Source organism: Wasmannia auropunctata, unplaced genomic scaffold (genome assembly GCF_000956235.1).
Source record: "Wasmannia auropunctata unplaced genomic scaffold, wasmannia.A_1.0 LD336060.1, whole genome shotgun sequence".
In the NCBI taxonomy this organism is placed as follows: domain Eukaryota; kingdom Metazoa; phylum Arthropoda; class Insecta; order Hymenoptera; family Formicidae; genus Wasmannia; species Wasmannia auropunctata.
This window is the reverse complement of record NW_012026830.1, coordinates 2,298,183-2,314,494: the sequence shown is the minus strand read 5'-3', so window position 1 is coordinate 2,314,494 and position 16,312 is coordinate 2,298,183. Positions and strand designations below refer to the sequence as shown.

General features: G+C 40.2%; 1 protein-coding gene across 1 annotated transcript in view; it reads left to right on the top strand.

The window, feature by feature from the left end:
• The first annotated feature begins 3,871 nt into the window (after positions 1-3,871).
• Positions 3,872-16,312, top strand: part of LOC105450560 (brain tumor protein) — a 50,922-nt gene continuing 38,481 nt past the window's right edge. The window contains exon 1 of the mRNA XM_011690487.1: positions 3,872-5,302. The gene's annotated coding sequence lies outside the window, so the exon portion shown is untranslated. The remainder of the gene's footprint in view (positions 5,303-16,312) is intronic.

Below are 16,312 nucleotides of genomic sequence, written 5' to 3'. Positions count from 1 at the left end.
TTTCATATTTTATATTTTTATTTATTGATTTGGAAACAACGTTAATTGACGCGTGGAACTGCGACGCGTAATTGGAAAATGCGCAATATATACATCACTACACTATTGTTTCTAGATTTTGCACATACAAATTTTAAAAAATTACAGCCATACGTATGTTACACGTATCTACTTATTTCGATTAGTTTGAAAGGGGACGCGATGTTCACACAGATAAATTATTATTGTTAATTATTATATTCTCAAGACTATCGAATAATAAGCACTGACGCGAAACGGTTGTTGTCGTCCTCCGTGCATTGAAAGAAACTCGTAATTACACGCGTGCAACGCTCGCAGCTAAATGAAAAGGCTTACTGCTCGTAAAAGTGTTTAATGGTTGGAATGTTTCTATCTTGGCGTATCCTTGGCATTAGCGAAGGTGGTGATTGGAAAGTCGAGCGCGTGACGAAAGTTAATGACAGCTCATCTACCTGTCACGCGAATTTGGAATTTTTAAAATACACACAACTTTAGAAAGCAACGGCGCATCTTCAAGACGCTTGAAATCATCGACATCCTGTTTTTTCCCGCGGAACAGCTCAAGAATTGAAATGCAAAAAGCATGTCGATCGTTGACGAATATAACGAGCACTTGTGACGAGTTATCGAGTTATTTTTCGTTAAATGAACAGGCAATTTGTGTAAATGTAGACAACACGCGTCTTATTGGAATAATGCAATGATGTACGGTCCTTTTCGCTTTCTGCGCAAATACCGCTGGAGTTCTTTAATTTTATGTCCCACGAATAAAGAAGGTGTCAGCTCTCATTCGTCATCGCCCCTTTCGTCGTACCGCCGTTATTACCGGGTATTTTCTCGCCGCCTGGTTCGTTTGCGACTGTGCCACGCGGATTTTCATCTCCCCCCTTCCCCCCCTTCCGTGTAATTGATTCGCCTCATTTCGGAACGATGGCTTGCGCAACTGCCGCGCGATAACCGAGCCCCTGAAAACCCGCGTGAAAAGGAAACCTAGGCCGTTTGTCTCCCTCCTCAGCTACCTCGGGACTGTTTTCTCGTGAGTGTCAGCCCCGTGAAATATTCTCCCTTCTCCGCGAAGTAATCTACCTACCTACCTGACTTGATAGTATATTTTCCCTATTTCCACGAAATAATGCTGAAACTGAAAAGCGCGGAGAAATCTTCTGAAAAATCCTCGTGCCGCGCGGCGGTACGTTTTGTCTATAACAAAAATTCGCTGCGCGACATAATACCTAGACGAAAAGAACAATTTTGTTGAATTCAGATCTGAAAATAATTTTTGTTCAATAATCAAAATTATTTTGTGCGAAAGTCAAAATGATTGCTAGAATATCAAAACGTTTTATAGTAATACTTATCAGTTTTGAACGTTCCAACAAATTATTTTGGTGATTGAATAAAAAATTATTTTCAGATGTGTTTTTAACAAAATTTTTAGGTCTTTCAACAAAATCGTTCTTTCCGTGTAGATTTTTGCATATTCGGAGATAGGATTCCCTATATAGCGAGAGCTGCTAGGTGGGCCAATGGGCACATTTACGCAAGGTAAATTTCACCGCGTGTTACCGCGTTACGTGTCTGCCGTGAATACGTTTACTTTGATTTCCAGCAAAAGCTCTCTTCCTACACGGTAATCCTTATATAACGAACTGGTGCAAAATGTTTCCTTTAATTTATGCTCGAAGCGCGCGCGCAAGCAAGCAAGCAAGGCGATTCCGCGCGGTATTTCGCGCGCACTTTCTTGGTCTCGCAATCGTATGCCCATCGAGCTCATCACCTTTCATTTATACGTAACGTTTTTATAATTATATCGCACATTTTTCGCTAATATAATACAAGCTGCGCGATATACTTTTTTACGATTAATGACATGCTTGGAGAATGTATAGGTTTGAGTTACACATTAAGGTTGAATTACACGCGGTATACGGGCGGTATATGTACAGAATAGGAGAGCATGAACGTCGTTACGCGCTCAATGAAAAGAAAAGCAAAACCATCGCGATCTCCACACAAACGGGGAAAACCGCCGTGCGCAGAAAATTTTCTCACGGATGTAAAACATTCTCTCTTTTTCCCTCGCAACGACCATACGGCATACTTTTCCTCATTATCTCTTCTACCCTCACCTGGCGTCCACGTCCCCGAGGTTTTCACGCTTATTGTTTCTTTTTTCAACATGTGCGCACGTGCAGCGCTATACAGATAAACGATTCACGTTTCCAATTAGTGACATTATAAAAAAAAAATTTTTTTTTTAATGCTATTAATTCTCTCTAATGCGTTATTTAATCTTTTCTTGATATGAAACTCAACGAGAGAGAGAATAAGTAATATTACTTAAAATAATTGGATACAATTTTTTTCTGTTTCATGATGCATTTAGTAAAAGCGGGAAAATTAAAATTGGAAAACTTATCGCATGTGCACTGCCGCGAGGCATTGCTTGCGCGGAAAGATTATTTGATCCCTGATTAATTAACAAGTTAGTTAAATGACACTTTGCAATAGATTGTACATGGAAAGAACGATTTTCTTGAAAGATCTAAAAATTTTGCTAAAAATAGATCTGAATATAATTTTTTGTTGAATCATCAAAATAATTTGTTGGAATGTTAAAAACTGATAAGCATTGCTATAAAACGTTTTGATATTCTAGCAATCACTTTGACTTTCGCACAAAATTATTTTGACTATTAAACAAAAATTATTTTCAGATCTGGATTCAGCAAAATTGATCTTTCCGTGTATTCTTGCATTTATATTGCATTTATTCTTGCATACTGCGAAAATCAGAAGCAGCGCTTTTGAACAATTGCATTTTGTATATTCTGCAAAAGAAAGCAATGATATTTACGATTAAAAGTTTTATTTTGGAAAATAATATATCATGCGGATTCGACGCTGCGTTCGAATGCACCGACTGAACTAAAATAGCTCAGGGGGAAAACAATAATATGATAAGGGGCGTTACGTTTTACCGTCATAATAGATGGATGTTTTATTGATTCATCGCAAACTACAGTGTATCATAGGTTATGGTATGAAGCCTGTGGTACGTCTGTAATTGGTTACGGTTTTACGTCCGATTGTCCCCCAGCTGCCGCGCTTCGGCTTTGCATTATTTATCGCGATGCGTCGCGCAAAATGTGCTCGCGGCATGTATTTATTGATGAGGAGCAGTATAATGTAATGACATTACGAGGCAATCGAAAGTCGTTCGTTTACAGAAAAAAATATTTTACCACCTGGCGTATTTCATGGCGTGCGCCAGACAAAGTCCGAGTTTTTTCACGTATAAGGGAGAAAAAAAAAGGATTTCTAAGATCGCGTTGCGAATCTTCTAACTCTCATCTAACGCACGTCTAACTCCCCTCTGTCTCCAATATTAATCCGATGGCGTGCATTACGGCGATGATAACGAAATTTACGGATCAAGATCAAGGTTATCGTACCGAAAGGCGTCGGAGTAGCCGTACGTGCGACCGATCGATCGTGGCGGAGACCATCAGCAGCGACTTCTTTCGATCTGGCCACCCGTTATGACGCCAACGGGCGCCGCGTCGCGCCGGGTTGATGCCGCGAGGGTGTTGCGCGCCAGCCGGGAGGGCAGCCGGAGCGGCGGAAGGGAGAGAGGAGGAACACCACCGGCGATGGCGATGGCGGTGGCGGCGGCGGCGGCGGTGTCGGCGTCGGCGTCGTCGGCGTCAGCGTCGGCGTCGGCGGCAGCGAACATGGATGGTGGTAGTGGTGGTGGTGGTTGTTCGAAGGCTCCCCCCCACCATTGACCACAGCGTCTCGACGCCGTGGTTCAACTCGGACTCCACCGTTAGAGCGTCGTTTCAGTTACCAACAGACCGCGCGATCGTTCACATCGCCGACGCGAAGCAAGAGGGGGAGAGCGAGAGAGAGAGAGAGAGAGAGAGCGCGCGAGAGAGAACGAGTGAAAGGAAGAGAGTGAGAGAAAGAAAGGAGTGTGCGAGAGTGTGGCGTGTGCATAATATATCTACGTTGAAAAGGGAGCGAAAGAGAAGGATCAAAATATAATACGAGAGAAAGGCGCATCTTGGGGGAGGAGAAGAGAAAGAGAGAGAGAGAACGAGAAAAAGGAAGAGAGAGCGGAGAAGAGAAGCGCAGACTATGTTACGAGTCGTCGTCTTCGCCGTCGTCGCAGTCATCGTCGTCGTCGTGCCGCTCGGTCTCGCCTGAACAAAGGAAGGTTCTTCTCCCTCGGCTCTCCGCGTCGAGGGTCGTTTCCGATCGACGAACCGTCGGGATCCTTCCTCGGGTGCCTTCGGCGCGGCTCGTGTGCGTCGGGCGCGCACGAAGCGGTCAGTCACGTAGCAGCGGCCGAGACGTGAGGAACAAAGGACGGCGGCAGGATCTGCGCGCGCGAGAAGAGGGTGATCCGAGCGCGGTGCGGGGTTTTAACAAAAACGAGCGTTGTACACCCGGCGGTCGTGCGCGTTTGCTCCCCGGCGACATTGTTGGCACTCACGGGTCGAAAAAGCGGCGTAAACTCTCTCTCTCGATCGGATCGAGATCTCTTTCTCATATCAAGAAAGACAAGTAGAAGGAGAGAGATAGAGAGAGAAACTCCTCGCTGCTCCAAACAACGCGAGCCACTCATAAACCGGTGTTCCGAAACCGACGGACGCGTCGCGAACTCCCGTTGACTTGTGCATTGTGCGTTGTTTTTTGCTTTTTTTATACTTTTCTATCCTGACGATATCCTGCGACGATTCCGGAGAGGAGAGAGAGAGAGAGAGACAGAGGAAGAAAGAAAGAAAAGAGCGGTAGCGTACCTGCCTGTCGGACATCCTTCTATACGAAAAGGGACACGATTTGTGGAGTGAAAGAGTGAGAGACGACCGGAGAGTGCAAGCAGGGTGAGAGTAGAAGAAAGAGAGAACGAGACCCCGGATTTTTTGGCCTGCCTGCCTGTCTGCCTGCCTTGCCTGCCTTTGCCTGCCTGCGCGACGAACCGGCGACCTAACCTAACGACAACGACGGTCGAGTAGTGCGCGCGAGAGAGAATCGGAAGGAGGAGAAGAATCTCGTTTGTGCGAGGGTCGTGGGAAGGAGCCGGGAGGCGAAAGGACGAAAGTGAAAAGGAAAAATCGGAGCGCGCGTCCTCCGTTCTCTCCGCTCCGGCGTCTGTTTAACGACGTCGTGGCTTTTTCTTGTGACATGTGCCGCAGAGTGTGCCGCGACTGAAGGGAGACACAAACGGGAAGCTCAACGTTTATTCGGCAGCGCACGGATTATCCTCGTGTTTACGGTGAGTTTTCTCAGGCCTGGTAAAAAAAAAAAGAAAATAAAAAATAAAGAAACCAGCCAGGTACGCGCCCATCGAGCTCTACGAGAGCGCTCGGCTGCGAGAGACCGCGTTCATCCAGAGTGTCCTCGAATACGCGTCTCGGAATGTTCGAATGCATTCTGATTGTTCTACAAAAGAATGAGGAAAAACCTTTCGAAGGTTGGCTTTACGGATTTTCAACCGTTCTTCCCTTTTTTTTTTCCTTAAAAGAAAACTCTTTGTTTCTTTTACTAAGCGAGAGCAATGCGTATGGAATAAATAAAAGTGCGGAGGTAGAATGAGTGGAAACGGACGCACGGTAGGAGGAAGACTTAAGATTTGAAAGAAAGATTAACGATGCCCGAAGCGGTGGAGTCGCAAAAACGTTAGGATATTTTCAAGTCTGGTTCTGGAGAGGGGGAGACGAAACTTCAACTGTGGAGTTTCAGTCGTTAAAGCAGATGAGACGCGTTAAAACGTCGTGAAATGTTAGCGGCGAAGTTACGGTTTGTGCGCGATTTGCGAATCCGAGCCGCGTCCGCGTTAAGCAGAATTATAGTCGTGCGTCACTACTCTCGTCAGCCACTCGCATCAATCGAGACACCGTGTCGAGTTGTATTTTCTCCCACGCGCTTAACATCTCGCCCCCCCTCCTTTACTCCTCGTTTGATCGAATCTCCTCGCTTTCCCATTCGTTCTCCACGGCGAACTTCTCAATGATGAAATTCCACGACTCGGCGTATATAGCTTTTGATCGTCGAAGAATTCCCCGAGAACAATGACACGGTCGGAGAGCCTTCCTTTCTCCCGTCCTCTCCGGCGGCCTCCCGCCGCCGCGCGCCGCGCCGCGCGGTTACGGCTATAATCACGTTTTCCACGCGGTACGGACGGGTCTCGAACGCGCGCACAGCCCTGAAAGGGAATTCCACGAAGCTTCCAGAACGTTGTCGCGCGCCTCGAGGGAGGGTGAACTCCGAGTCGTCGTCGTTGTCGTCGTCGTCGTTGGCGATGTTTGTCTCCTGATCCTGTTTATTGTCTTCTCGATGGTAAACAGGAGCGTTTACGCGGGCGGCGCGCCGTCGGTTCCTGCGGGATACGCGATCGTAAACGAGCGCGGATCTGGAGCTATTCGGAAGGAAATCATTCCTCTCTCTCTCTTACTCGCGAGCGACTTCGGTATCAATCGTCCCGAAATCGTCTCGACGAATGATTCTTCGTGTGGACCACATATGCAGATAGTAAACGGACAGTCGTGATCAGTGATGTTATCGTCGCGTTAGAAGTCACTCTTAATTCGTTGTGTAATGTACACGGAGAGAATTTTATTTTAAAATTTACCCTGAAAATCATATTAATCGTGGGACAACATATTTTATGTGATTTTCACTTTTTTTTTTAATATATAGTACAACAAATTTTATTGTAGTGCACAGTAAAAAAAAATAGAGAAACTCACATAAAATTTGTCGAAATACTATGTTGTCCCATGATTAACATGATTTTCAGGGTAAATTTTAAAAGAGCATTCTCTCCGTGTACAATTGCGTACTCTCTAAATTTTCTGGAGTGAATCTCACTCCAAAAGATTGAAAATACTGCCACTCGGTCACTTGAGTGACAGTATTTTCACTCTTTTGGAATGAGATTCACTCCAAAAGAGTGAAAAGTCACTCTAGAAAATTCATAGAGTATAATACAATTGTTTCTTATTAATAATTCAGCTCAATTTATTTGAAGTTACGAGAATGGATAGATGCAGGATAGGCGTCACAAAGAAATCGAATTTATTTCTCGTTGAAGTTTATAAATCTGACCAGATACTCTCGGTTTCCGTCGCGCTTCTCCGTGTATTCGTGACAACGCGATACTTGGACGGCCACATTTAGCCCTAAATGCGCGCCGAGAGCCATCGGGGCCTTTGAAAATCGCCGCGCCGCGCCGTGACAAAGTTAACCGCGTTTGTCGGCGGACGCGTTCGCGGAGCACCGAGGAGAGCTTAATTAGACACCCGTTCGAGAGCGAACTTGTTCCCTCGCGCTTCTCGTCGTTGACAGTGGTTAATTATTCAAAAGCATGCGTGTCGACGCTATACCTCGGAATTGCCGCTTCCGGCAGCTCGCAACTATCGTCGATGACAGAGGAAACAACGTATTGCGCAAGACGTGAGCGAAGAAAGCGACGTGCAGTGTCTACTTTGTGTAATCTGTCGAGCGCGGAATGGAAACGGGAGAAATTTTTTTTTTTTCTATACCTGACATCTGATTGTGTTGAAATGTCTAACTGTTGATAATTGAAGAAGAGTAGAATAAATTCTCCGACAAATACTCGCTGATTCCTGTAAAAATATAATGGAATTGTAAATAATAAATCTCTGCCGCGCAACGCCTGCACAGTCATATAAATATGTATATGTTGTATACGTGTACGTTTTTACGGAACATTCTTCAAAATTCTCGTGCTTCGGCTGTCGACGAAGCGAAATGAAACGCGCGTCGCGTACGGACGGCCCATTGATTTCTCGTAACGCGGCGTTTCCATCGATGGATGCTGTTGGAAAAGGAGAGGACAATGCGCGGATCGCGCCGGAAAGGGGAGAGAAGGGAGAGGGAGAGAGAGAGAGAGAGACGAAATGGAGGAACATCAATTTTCTGTAGGACAAGCGAGTAATTAAAATTCTGTCCCGCGCGCGCTAGCTTCGGAAATCAAATCGGCCCGTCATTTATAGCCTGCGTGATATCCTGCGTTTTCATTTTCGTTCTCCGCTGCTTTCCGACTGATAACACGAGATAGAGAGAGAGAGAGAGGGGGGGGGGGAAGCTTCGATACCGAATCAGCAAGTCAAACACATCTCACACGTGTGATTTATTACACCAGTTAAAATTAGGTTACTTTAATTACTGGCTTCCGTTCCAGCACTAATTGCAGGCACTCATCCTTAAAAAAATGTGTTATCGTCCAAGTGAATGTCCGATTCTTAAAATGACCGAACTGTGTTTTTTTTTCTAAATCTGATTATTTAAAGATAAGATTATTCATAAGTTAGAGAAAGTTCGTTACTGAAAAGCACCACGAGAGTTCAGTAACTTTAATAAGCTTAAAAGTACAAAAGTTATTTAATCTGGCATAATAAAGTACGTGGTTATATCGTTTATTAATAATGATTAAAGTGATGTAATAATGTACTGAATTAATGGAATGCATATAATCATTATTTTCTTCATCAGTGATATTTATTACGTTATTTTGATGGCCCAACAAATTTATTCTCTCGTTGCTATAATAATCAACGTTCTTTTCAATGTGAGCTGATCGAAAATCCATTTCAGTGATGAACTGAGCTTTGCGTTCGACGCGTTCGACGAGAACAAAGAATTTACGCGAGATTCTCGAGCGCTCGCATGAGCGAAATCGCCAATCTAACCGAATAAAAGGCTGAAAAATAAAACTTCTAAAAATATAACAATTTATCTACGCTATTATATTCCAACGTCGATTGGCATGGTATAAAATACAAGTAATTTCGGGCTATTGTGTAAAGTTCGTGACGTTTGAAATCGGAAGTTTTCATCGTAAAATTTTATTTCACTTGCGTCTAAAATAACGACCGACAGTGGAAACTAAAATTTATCTACAAAAAGTACAAGAAATCAACATCTTATATCTGAGAAGATAATTAACAAAATTCTTGATAACGATTTCTTAAATTTATTGATAATTGGAGAATTCTCTGCGTGCCAACGAAATGATTCAATTTGTTGTTATCTCAAATCATTTTGTGATCATCAAGATGTTTCGCTTCTAATTATCAGGTCTTTGAGAAGTTGATGTACTGAGTGATTTAGTATTGTTACTTTTTCTTTATCTTTTCAGTGTAGAAATAGAACTGTTTTCATTTCGAATCTTCTGAGATACTCTCGTTTAAATAATATTATTTTTAATCTGTTGTCACAATATATATATACACACACAAGGTGTTCCCGTATAAGTAACTATCCCTTTTTATCTCGTAAACTAACAGAGATAGACCTAATAAATATAATATTAAATTAAACGGCTCTAACTAAACTTTATTGTAAGTGATTACTTAGAAATATTATCTATGTTAGAGAGTGGAAACACGTGATTAATTTTGCTCGGCAAAGTGACAATTTTAATATAATGTTCTTTTTATTAACGAATACAACGATGTGTGATATAACAACATTATCTTACAAATTATACTAATTATTTTTGGTTTAAAGTTTTGCTGGCAACTGTTATCTTTTCAGTTTCGGCCCTGCGGTTGGTGGCTAATTTCCGACTTTCGCGTTGACAATTGACGTGTAATGTTTTTATCTGATCATAGTACTCTCGTCAGTGCGAGAGTTGGCCACACCGCAGGGCAGAAATTGAAAAGGTAGTAGCCGCCCACAAAACTTTAAACCAAAATAACTCTTATAATTTGTAAAATAATTTAATTATTTCGTTATATCATACATTGTTGTATTCGTTAAAAAAAACGCTACAGCTTTTATCATATTAAAATTGTCACTTTACCGTGCAAAAATTAATCATGTGTTTCCGCTCTCTAACATAGATAATATATCTAAGTAATCACTGTGTTTACAATAAAGTTTAGTTAGAGCCATTTAATTTAATATTATATTTATTAGATCTATCTCTGTTAGTTTACGAGATAAAAAGGGGTGGCCACTTATACGGGGACACCCTGTATATATGCATTTTAATATCTAATTTATTTATTATGTTCGTAAGTATCTTTATTTGAAAGTATATAAAAACTTTTAGAGAGAAAGCTTAACATAAAAGCGATATACGGTGCAATTTGTATTCTAAATATTTTTATTAGATTTAGAGATTTAGATGACTCACTCAGTAAATGCCGTTCAAAGATTAGAAAGCTGAACTTCTAACTAAACAAAAACACGTATTATATTACATTTTCCGTTAAATGTGACGTAAAACCATGTAACAGGTGCAAATTTGCATTTGAATAATCTAGTACAGTTAAATTTTAAGTGACGTGGCTTATTGTGTAGATTTTAAATTACGCTCATACCTAGTTACATGTCACATCTAATCATGTTCTCTCTCTCTCTCTTTCTCTCTCTCTCTCTCTCTCTCATATACATATATTTTATTTTATAAAAATTATAATTATTTCACACATAACGACATAATTATTGATTGTAATTTTAATTATACTGTCAAAATGACGCTGACATACAGTCAACTATTATTCAACTCCGGATTTCATTTTTTAGATTGGATTTGGTGTTCTACAAAAGAGTTCTTTCAACGAGAGTTTCTTTAAAAAAAAATCCGTATTCGTTCCTCGTCATTTTCGAGAAGCTGCTTTTTTTTGTGAACGTGATTTCAACATGATTGTGTTTAGGTGGAAACAGGTTCACGCAGCCGTTAATATTTGCACCGCGATAAAGCCGACGCATAAATACCCACGTCCTCCCCGGTATTAAAGTGTCATTGCGATTAATGCGTCATCGCCGGCGTACGCGCGAGACCGCGCGTAATCGCTTTCCGTTACATCAAAGTTTCAGCGAAACGCCGGACGAGGAGATTCCCGTATATACCCGATGAAAATAGAGCGTCGTGGTAGAGAATAGTAGAACCTAGTCGCATTTTTCACGACCCGCGCCTGTTATTCGAAAAATAGGGTAAAAGGGACATCGGGGGAAACGACCGCGCAAGCCTCGACTGCCTGAAATGGATTCGGTGCGAAATTCCTGACAAAGATTCAGTAAACAAGACATATACGAGACCGATAAGATGTGGTTCAGTCAGAATTGCTTGAATCGTTTCGACTTTATTATTGCACGGATAACGTTTCTATATAGATGTAAGTTGCGTAGACGATACGTTAACGATTAGGGAGATGTTATATTCGTTGCGCTAAAATCAAAATCGCTTAAATATAAAGCTTGCGCCTTCAAAGGCGTCGCGCGTCATTATTATTATTAATATATCGCATTTGTGTATAAATATCTCAAATTAATCCGTCAACTTTTGATCGAAAACCGAACAAAATATACAGAATTTGTACTTTGTTCGCGTCCTGTGGAAATGTTGATATAATTGGTTTGCGTTTATATAATAATCGGTTTGACAGTTCGAATAGTTGTGATAATTAGTTTTTCATTCGGCGCGAACGTGAGCCACCTAATTGCTCATCGATTGGCTTTATCTCGCGACGACAGCTGTTTAAATCAGTCGCAGTGTATACCCGTCTGTGGTGTCAGCTTGGTAATACCTCTTTTTCCCTTAAAATTGATATTGATTAACTCTGGCGTGCGAATAATGAAAAAAGTTAAAAATGCGGATTATTTAAAAACCTATTTTGCTTTATCGATTGACAAGTCATTGTGTGTTATGACACATCCTAATTTTATACCATAAACTTAACGAAAAATTTTTGAAGAAAAAATAATTTAATTATTTCTTCAAAATTAACAATTTTTTCTATTATTTTTTTTAATCGTGTATAATTCGCGAGGACGCAATAGCTGTAAATTTTCTGCGTTTTAGCCATCGCAACGGTATCCTTCGAAAAGTTCGTGACACATTTTGCGAAATAGAGTCACGTTTAATCAAGAGGATTACCCTGCGCGAAACCCGTTTTAGCGGCGATTTTCTCGTGCCACTTATTCAGAACTATGAAAAATGTGTGGACGTGCCTTAAGCGAAAGTAAACGGGCTCGCGTTTGAACTCCCGCGTTAGAGTTCTCTCTCTAACAGAGACGAAAGCGTATCTCGCGTATATAGAAGTAGACGATGACTGTCTCATGTGTTACATAATTACATAGTAGGAAATTCTGATCTGGCCAGTCGAGCGCAATAATGGCGTAAGTCCACTCTCTTACGTTGTTATTGCACCAAAAGCCTTTCTAAAATCGAGATTACTTAGTTTCTATGCGATTATCCGTGTGCTGTTGAGATTTTTTTTACAAGCATTAAGTATCTCGTGTTATGCAAAAAAGATTTTATTATGAAATAATTGCGAGAATAATGTGAAATAAACTAAAAATTTGTGCATTAAGAACCTAATGTTATTGATGTAATATACATCCAGAGAGGGAGAGAGAGAGAGAGAGAGAGAGAGTGAGTAGTTTTTTGTCATCTTCATGTAATAGTAACATAAGTTAAAGTATTTATTTAATTACATAACATTGTAGTATCGATTATAAGCATTAACATCCATTTCTATCAATGTAGATTAACTTTAATCTCGATTTAACTTAATTTTTGTCTTCTTTTAATTCTAAGAATTAGAAGAATATAAAGAAATAAATTAAACCGAAATTAAAGTTAATCTACATTGGTAGAAATAGGCCTAAACTAACCTAAAACACATTCCATATTTTAACTGTAAATTTGGTTCTTACCTAAAAATTATATGAGTTGTAAATCTTGTCGAAATTATTTTTCGACAAGCTGATTTTTCTTGGAGCAATTCGTATTTCACGTCGTTTTAATGACAAATATCTCGCATGTTTCCGACTATTTTATAATTAATCAGTGATTAACATCAGCACCTATATTCTTAATCGTATGTGCTAAACTATTTGTCTAGCACGAATTTTATGCCGAGTATGCATATGTTTGACGTAAACGAAGACTCAAGGCAATCGTGTTTGAGCATTAAAGTCTCGAGGAGATAAATCTGATAAACGTGCACAATTCGTGTGAAGTTTCCGGTAGATAGATTCGGATACAAATTCTCGATACCGAACGGCAATTATAAATCTGCCATTGTCATCTGTTGTTTTCATCGAACAACAAATAGCATCGAAAATGAGACGTGCAATTGCATTATGTGTCCGCCGAAGCGCGCCGCGCGTCTGCTCGAAAAATCACGAGAATATAAAGGTGGCCGTTCGTGGGAATTGGATACCTATTACCTTTCAACCGTGAAACGCGCCAGATATCCAAATATTTGTGAAATGTAAAATTTATTTCATTTATCTAATCATATAATCGCGTTTATTTAAGCAAGATTACTAACGATAAGTTTATTTAAGTTCAAAATTGTTGATTTGTTCTTATGTCGAGCTAAACTTCGATGCAGTATTGATTCGTTCGAGATTTCGTTTGTAAGGTTAATGGGAGAAAAAAATTGAAAATATAATATAATATAACGTTATCTGTTTATTTACTTTTGTTTTATTTTTGTAGTATACAGACGTTTAATTAGGAGATTCCATTATACTAATCGCATAATTATCGTGACTCGAGAGAGTAGGTACACGTGATGGATAATAACTGCAGGTAAATAGCATATGTATAACTTGTGATTACCGTTAAGTCTAAAAGCTTTTTTTTCTTGCCATTACGTTGCATAAGTAGATGTAGAGCGTAACCTTCCTGACATGCATTTATCGTGTATACCATTATCAACACGTTCATGCTAGAAGCTGATTTATTTTATTAATGATTTAGAGTTAGAGTACCGTTGTTACCTCAACTAAATCGCTTTTCTCTGTGTATATTATTACAAGGGATATGATCTACAAATGGACAGGGGTTTTCGCCCAATGACTGTGTTTGCTTTTACAGGTTTGTCGGTATAACTGTATCACTGCAGTTTAACGATGATAAATCCATTCCATTCTAAATTGCACTTCCCTTTAACATTGCTGTCATCAATCTATCTCAAATCAGTGATCGATCGATATTAGAAAGTTAATTGGAAGATCACATTGAGCCTATGATGTATGTACCACGTGTAGAAAAAAAATCAAATTAGCTATTTTTTTTTACTACAAAGTATTGCAAGATTTATAAGAATGGGAGACGGCACAATATCTGTTGCACAATATTTGTTTATGTGGGAACAAGAGATTAGAGGAATGATGTTACGAACGCTATGAAAATCGCGAGGCTTATCCGCGTCGAAATCTCGTATTCTGTGTATTTCGATACTTCAACCTTTCTAATAGTCAATCTTTCGTAAGACAGCCTTGCTTTTCGTCGCGTCGCGACACACGAGAGCAATTCAGCGCGGATATTAGATCCACAAGTACATATCCTTTGGCGCGAATCGATATTTTAAGACGAAAAATCATAAACGCGCGCAAAAACGATGAGAATGAGCTGTGCATTCTAACGTTATATAACCTTTAAAAGGAAATATAAGTTACGCGCAATTATAATTCATTGATTAATTAAATTATAATGTTATTTTATTTTATTTATATAAACACGTTTTATTCATAACGGAACATAATTATTTCAAGCAGAACAGGTTCACGTAAGAATTAATTTTTGTATTTTAATTAGGTGATATTTATATGCAATTATGAAATAAACTCTGCGGTTGCATGGCTCGTTAAAAGTGCAATGGAAAGGTCGATGGAACAAGAATATTCTGGCGATAGATGCGACAACAGATGCGGCTTCACTCGCTCCATTTTGACGTAATCGTATGCGACTTTTCCACTATCGCTTTTTGCACTTTCGCTCACTGTCGTCGGCTCGTGCCATCTCGACAGCCTCTCGATCTCACGAGAGTGAAATGCCAAAGTGAAAGGGTATGTCTTCCCGTGCGTGCTGTTACCTCACAACTCGTCGCGCCAGCTGTAACTGCGATTTGAGAGGAAGTCGTTAAGACGCATACACATTGCATATCCGCCCTATCGAAATGCTAATGCACAGTATCTGTCTCGATCTCTTCGGTTTATCACACTCGTGTTTCATATATAATAAACTTTCGAGAACTGTAACACTAAGAATATATAAGTATATATTAAAGTTACAAATGCCATGTGAAACTCAAACACTTGGACGTTAAAGAATTTTAAACTTTTCTTTAATAAATCTGATTTAATGATGTATTTCTTTAATATTCAGTAATATATGATAATAATAAAATATGGGAGTGTCTTGCTGAGGAAATGCAAAATTAAAAAAAAAACACTCCTTTCTCTTGCTTTCTCTCGCGCACGGTTACACAGTATTATGCAACAAGAAGATAAATGACACTACATTGCACACTTCAAGCTGTTAGCAGAGGAGTTCGTTACGTCTCATTAAAAAGAATCTTACGTTTAATTTCATAAAAGTTTCTTCAAATTTCTATAAATAATTTTTTCTCGATCCATGATGAAATCGTCGTAATGAACCTTTTGATGACTTCAGGTGTTCTCGGAATCGCGAAGTTAATGTCACACATAAATTCCAATGATGTGCATCATACAATGCATCATATAACTGCGCATAAATGTTAAATGTCGAGAGTTACATAGTTCGTTGATCGGCTTGGCTGATCCGCTCGTCCCTCGCTAGATCGACTCGTCCGAGAGAGAGAGAGAGAGAGAGAGAGAGNGAGAGAGAGAGAGAGAGAGAAAGAGAGAGCGCGTTCGTAATATCGCGTGCGCGTTGGCGTGAAAAGGGGTCTTGCGTTTTAGTCGCCCGCTGAGGGCACGTTGCTCCACGCGTGTTCCACATCGGCCACGTGACGTGTGCGGAGCCGATTCGCTCGACGCGAGATCGATATCACACGCACAACTCGCGTTTGCATGGCGGTCTTTAACCCGCGGCGGCACGAATCGCTTTAACTAAAAGGTTAATAAAACCGCAACTTCCGGCGCGACATATAGATATGCGCGTGGAATTTGCGAGTAACGCTTTTTCTTCTCAAAGCTTATATATTATTCGCAATAATAATGAATAACTTCAGTTGTTTTTAAGATTGAAGCTGTGATAATAAGCAAATTTAACGTGACAGAATTTTTAGGAAAGTGTTATGTTAGAGATTTTAGAGAAGCTCCAGAATGTAGCATTTATATTTAAAATCAGTTTTCAAACTAAAAGAAAAAAAATATACGTATATACATACATGATTTATTTTATAAATTATATCACATGCCTTCGTGAAGAAAACCTAACTCTGGAGCGTTCAGTATATTCGATAAGACGCATTTACCGACTCGCGGACTTTCCGCGGATGTGTGCAGCGTCATAAACGAGTAATTTATC